This window comes from Lactuca saligna, chromosome 5 (genome assembly GCF_052625555.1).
Source record: "Lactuca saligna cultivar CGN05327 chromosome 5, ASM5262555v1, whole genome shotgun sequence".
Lineage (NCBI taxonomy): Eukaryota > Viridiplantae > Streptophyta > Magnoliopsida > Asterales > Asteraceae > Lactuca > Lactuca saligna.
Window position 1 is genome coordinate 210,335,957 of NC_136421.1, and position 6,771 is coordinate 210,342,727.

The 6,771-nt window shown below is 33.0% G+C and overlaps 1 pseudogene; it reads right to left on the reverse strand.

Moving 5' to 3' along the window:
- Nucleotides 1-209: 209 nt before the first annotated feature.
- On the reverse strand, nt 210-4,066 carry LOC145046202 (8-hydroxygeraniol dehydrogenase-like; annotated as a pseudogene).
- Nucleotides 4,067-6,771: the final 2,705 nt, after the last annotated feature.

Genomic DNA, 6,771 nt, shown 5'->3' on the forward strand with positions numbered 1-6,771 from the left:
CTCACACATGAGGGTAAATTCGTCATTTCATATGTAAGGGACAATTTTTGCATAAACAAATTCTACATTTACCACTAATCGATCCCAATTAACTTCACAAGCAAATGTTTATAAAATAGAAACTAACCAATAATTGTTTGATTTGTTGTAGAATACCATCAATCATAATCCAAACCAATTTTACCGACACCATCAGCACAACATCAAACCTATGGAGCTTTGAGTGACTTTTCCACATCAATCACAAACCTATATCTAACATCAGATTTCAACATACGATCCATTGTAGTGTTCACATAATCCATCAGAATGAGCTCTATATCAGGAGCCACACCATGCTTGCTGCAAAATCAAGCATTTCTTGAGTCTCTTTCAACCCTCCAATCGTGCTTCCACCAACAATTTTCCTCCCTGCATGTCACCGTCAATCAGTCCCCTTTATATAACATTATCTTATCAAACGCTACAAACTTTCATACACTAATTACTTACCTGTAATTAAAGAAAATGAAATAAGCTGAAGTGGCTTCTCTGGTGCACCCACAAGAAGAAGCTTCCCATGTGGTTTCAGCACACTTATGTGACATCCCCAAAATCACGGCCAGAAAAGACCGATTTTTGTTTATGCTTTATAAAAATCAGAGTACTTCATTTTATAAAAAGGTTGTGGAATTTGTTCCCAGAAAAACATGGTAAATACGTTATTAAAACATTTTCGAAGAAACGTATTTATTTCATTTTAAAATGTTTGGGATGTCATCGTTAATACCGAAACATAAGCATAAACAGAACTTACAATGATTTACACTAGTGATCTACATCTCTTTTAAATCTCTCAGTGTAATGTCACTTCACTTCGTCACCTGTGATATACATAAACTGAGTGAGTCAGGTTGGGAAACCTGGTGAGTACATAGGGTTTTCAACCCACAATAATATAATTACTATGTTCAATCAAACAATCAACCCAATTACCCATCCCCATTATCTTCTTTACTCTTTAAGGATTTAACCTAAGAGTCATCTATCCTGCATTCGTTTATTCCGAAGTCCCTTACCTCCAGGGTTATAGGACTGGCACTAAATCCATAGCTGCCAATGTTCGTTCATAAAGCACTAATTCCATAGCTGCTATGGTCTATTCATCAGGTACTAAATCCATAGCTACCAGTCTTTATCTAATAGGTACTAAGTCCATAGCTACCAATGTTCAACAGGTACTAAGTCCATAGCTACCAATTCCCAACAGGTACTAAATCCATAGCTACCAACGTTTAACAGGTACTAAGTCCATAGCTACTAGTGTTTGTCCCATAGGCACTAAGTCTATAGCTGCCAATGTATCATCTTCTATCTCTCATCATTCATCTACCCATCTCATACCCAATATATTCGTATATATAAAATACGTATACAGCTTAAATTCTTTAAAACATGTATAAAACGTTCATCCAGCATAGACAGCAAGTATTCAGATAATATGCACACATAGCACATACTTTATATAAAATACTTCATATCTATGTGTAAGATGAAAGGGACTATGCACTCACCTGAGAAGGTGGTGACTCGGTACTCGGACAACGCTTCGTTTACTTTAAAATAATTTCCTTTGACGAAACCTAGCATTATCACCACTAGATTTTAGTCTAATATTACCGTGACTAATTATTAGTCTTATTATTATTATTATTATTATTATTATTATTATTATTATTATTATTATTATTATTATTATATAAGAGTTTAAACAATACTTTCCAACTACTATGTATAGACAGGGGCCAGACATAAAACACCGGAGGGCAGGACCATTTTGGCGTATAGCACTTCTGAAATCCAACAACCCTATGCGGCCCTTTAAACCAGATTCCCCGTACCGCGAGTAGTTAAAAGATATTATAACGACACTTATATAAGTCATAATAATAGATCAAATATTTATTATAAATTTATAATAACAATACTAATTTTAAATATAAACTATATTTAAAATAGGGTAAGCATAACTTACTTTCAAGGGGATTTTAGCTAGGAGTCGGGCTCTGCAGGGGCAGAACTTCGTCGCTGAATCTTTCTAAGAAAGATTCGTGCAGCGCTTCAGCGCTCACCTTACTATACTAAAACTACAGAAAGAGAAGTCGAATCACGAGGGACCGAAATGCTCGGGGGATAAGGAGAGAAAGACTCTTGAATCAAGAGAATGGTGCAAGAAATATGAGAGCCCAAGGCTCTTATTTATACTAACTGAATTTTCAAAAACTACCCTCCATAATTACTTAATGACCTTTTAGTTATATAAACAACTAAACACCCCTCTATAATACTATTTTAAATGGATTTAATGATATTTGTACTAAACTAATGTCGAAAGAACTCAACATTAGTCTTATAATGACCGCATCGTCGATACCTTTCTAATGATATATACATATGTATATATATATATATATATATATATATATATATATATATATATATGTACGTATACATGATTTATACTTTATTTTAATACGTAAATATGCTATTATAATTTGTAACTCGTTCATACGAACTCTGTTTTTGACGTTCTTTATATCCACGCGTAGGTGGAGACGTACTCTACAACTTTCTTTTAGACTCCGTCGGCTAATTTTGAATTTATTTTTAAAGTTATATTTTTAACAGGCCGGGACATGATTGGTCCGTTAAAATCTCATAACTTCTTTATCCGATGTCCATTTTCGTCTGTATTTTTATCGTTATGCTACTAATAACGAGATCTTCGATTCTTGTTTAGGTTGTGTCGGCTAAAAATCAATTGATCTAAAATTCGAATTTCGGGTTGTACGCCGCTAATCCGAAACTTCGAAAAATCATAACTTCTTCATACGAAGTCAGATTTGGGCGTTCTTTTTATCGATGTTCTTAGTTTAACATATTCTACGACTTTTGTTTAGAGCACTAAGGCTAAATCTCTCTCTATCATAAATTTACTATTTTACGCTTCCCGGCGCCGTGCCGGTTCCGACGCGAAACTTCAACGGGTCATAACTTCTTCGTTATAACTCGGATTTCTGCGTTCTTTATATGTACGGAAACCTTGTGACATATTCTACAACTTGGTTAAGATTATTTATTCTAAATAATCTTTTTGTAGAAAATTCGTTTTCGACCCCTATTGCTTCTAAATTGACTAGCCCGGATCTGCGGGCGTTACAACTTAACAATGGAGCATTAATAGCGTGAGTTGCAAAAACCGTGTCAATGATCCCATCCAACAAACTCATTGCAGACTGATTCAAAAAAAGAAAAGACCCATTTATCTAATCAAAGTCTTGATACACAAATCAAGAAAAGATAACAAATCTTGACAAATTACTTGCATCTGGTCTTGATCTTTGCTGACTATAAAACAATCAGCTTTAAGTCCTTGAAGTGCTTCTTGCCCTTTCGTGCTGAAAACAATAACTTCTGCACCAAAAGCTTTCACCATCTTCACAGCGACATGACCAAGTCCACCAAGACCAACGACACCAACTTTCATCCCTGGTTTATCTAGTCTGAAGTATCCGAGAGGGCTGTAAGTGGTGATTCTGCCACATAGAGGGCTGTAAGTGGTGATTCTGACACATAACAGTGGTGCACCTGTATTAAGCGGCAAGTTTTCCGGCCACCGGAGGACGAATCTCTCATCTGCAACTATGTGATCGGAGTACCCACCATATGTCTTTGTGCCATCGTGGTAAGGGGAAGCGTAAGTGAGAATCTGTTTTGGGCAGTAGCATTCGAAATCATTAGCACAATTGTTGCAAGATCCGTATGATCCCACCAAGCATCCAACTCCGCCATTGTCGCCGACTTCGAATTTCTCGACTTTGCTTCCTAATTCTGTCACAACACCCACAATCTCGTGGCTACATTCATCAACATGAAGATTAAAATTCTTGCAATGATGTTTGTAGAAGAAAGTAGAAGATCGATGTTGAAGAAAAGCATAGGTTTTAGGAAATCTTAGTGGAAAATCAAATCGAGATAAATGGAAGAAAGCATACCTGGAATAACGGGATAACTCGTCAATCCCCATTCGTTTTTGGCAAAGTGAAGATCAGAATGGTCCCTTCATATATGAAATGACCAATTTACCCTCACATGTGAGGCACATGAGGGGCTTAACGGATTTTATTTAACGGGAGTTAAAGTCCAGGGACCAAAACCACAAACAAACCACTTCAAAAGGACCATGAATCCAAAAAAGTCGGGGTTTGGACTAAAACCCCAAAAATCTACATACCACAGGGACCATTTTTGCAATTTTGTCATTTTGTTATTATAATTAATTAAGTCAAATTTTATAGTAAATGTTATTCCTTTATAATAACATGTACCTTAAGATCACAATCATTCATTCTTTTAATCTAATGGCCTCAATTTGATCACACGTTCACACAATATTTATCATTCACATTTGATCCTAACCATATATATATATATATATATATATATATATATATATATATATATATATATATATATATATATATATATATATATATAAGTTTAAATGAGAACTACTAAAGGTTAAGAACCCTAGTAACCATTTTCATTAATGGTATTTATGTCAAAATAAATTTCTAACATTACATACCTAATAATTAATTATAGTAAAATATGATATTTGAACTAACTCTAGGGTGTACTATGTTAATATGGTTATAATATAAGGACCATTAGTGTAAATAGGCATATCATCACTTTTAAAAAGAGATCGTATAGTGAGCTTTTTTTCTCCCGTAGTTGTTTTTCTTCACTCTTCCCCTGTTTCTTCACAATCTTCCCATAACAAACTAATATCCACAAAATTAATTTCTTGAAATCATTTTTTGTTATTTCTTTAGGAATTCTTCTACAATTTTTTTTCAAAATTATTAGTTATACTTCTAAAAATGCACAACCTTAACAAACATTCATCAGATTTTTAAGAACTAGATTATCTCTCTTTTTTTTTTTCTGATGATATCCACCATTTTCACTGTCATCGGTGGCGGACTTCCTCTGGAGAAAACCACTGCCAGCTAGCATTGTCGTCTGACCTACTACTGCCGCTACCAGATCGCTAGATTTCAAGCCTCCAGATATAGCTGAACCTCTAATATGTCATGAACTACCAGATCTACCAGATCATATGATTTATTTAGATCAGATCTAGATCTGGTCGGATTTTCACCCGTCAACGAGCACCGACACCTTCATCGCACCATAACCACAACCTTATGGTACCACCAACGATCGCCACCACCTGCAATCATTCTAGATCTGCATAGGTCTGGTCAGATATGTTTAGATATGACATTTAGATGCGATTTCATTAAGTCTTTTGTTTTCCGACGAGCTTCTTTGCCTCAGATCGTTAGGAGAGTCACTAACTGTCAGCATCATCTCAGATCTAAAGCCAATACATACCGATTTCTCGGATTTGGCGAGATTTGTTGTGTTTGGTGTATTTTCAAACATAAGTCTGATGTTTACAAAGCATTTCCTGGTGGCCAGTTGTTGTTCCGCTACCACCTCAGATCTGAAAACAATGTGCACACAAGTGTTTGATGAAATGCCTAAACGAGATCTGTAAGATTTATATTATAAATAAGTGTTTAAAATTTTGTATTAAGCTGTGAACTAGTGTCTAATGTATATTATACTATGAATTTTGTTTTTTTTATGCATTAGTCTTTGAATTAGTGTCTAAAATGCTAAATTAAAAAACATTGAGTTAAACTTTGAATTAGTGTCTAAAATATTGAATTAAACTTTGAATGAGTGTGTGATATATTGTATTAAACTGTGAATTTTAATTTTTTTATCCAGATCTAATTTTTAAATTGTAAATGAGTTGTAAATGTAATGTATTAAACTATGAATATGTGTTTTTTATGTATTAGTTTGTGAATATATATGTTATTAAGTTGTGAATGCGTATTTTTTTGATGCACTGAGTTGTGAATTAGTGTCTGAAATATTAAATTAAAGTGTCAATTAGTGTCTGAAATGTTGAATTAAACTGTGAATTCTGGTTTTTTTTTTTTTTTTTTTATGCAGATATGATTTTAGAGGGAAGGATGTTGACGGTGTTGGCACCGATGGCTGGTGGTCGAGATGATTGATGGTAGTGAATAAAATTCACAACTTAATATAATAATTTCACAATTTAATACACAAATATGTTTGATGGTAGTGAATAAAATTCACAACTTAATATAATAATTTCACAATTTAATACACAAATATGTCTCCATATATGAACGTATAAATGTACGCTTTAAATTGAGAATATGGTTGTGAATATATAACGTTTGTTTATTAAATTGTGAATTTATTGTATTAAGCTGTAAATTTTGTATATAAAATATGAATTAAGTTGTAATTTGATTGTAATAAACTATGATTTTTTTTATGAATTTTTTGTTAGCTTCTGAAATATGAGAAGAAGGATTCATTATACACATATATGATTTTCTCTAATATAAATTAATTATATAAAAATTAAAGTGTGAATATTGTGTAAATTAAATGTTGAAAGAAGCATTGGCTTCCAGATTAAAATGTATAAATATAGGTTTTAAGTTAAGAATATGATATTTCTATATACTAAATTGGAAATTTATTATACTAAATTGTGAATTTTATTTATTAAACAGTAATTGACAATATTAAGTTTTGAATTGACTGAATTTTGCTTTGATTTATTGTATAAAATTTGTGTAAAAATATGAATGATGTATGTATGAATTTTTG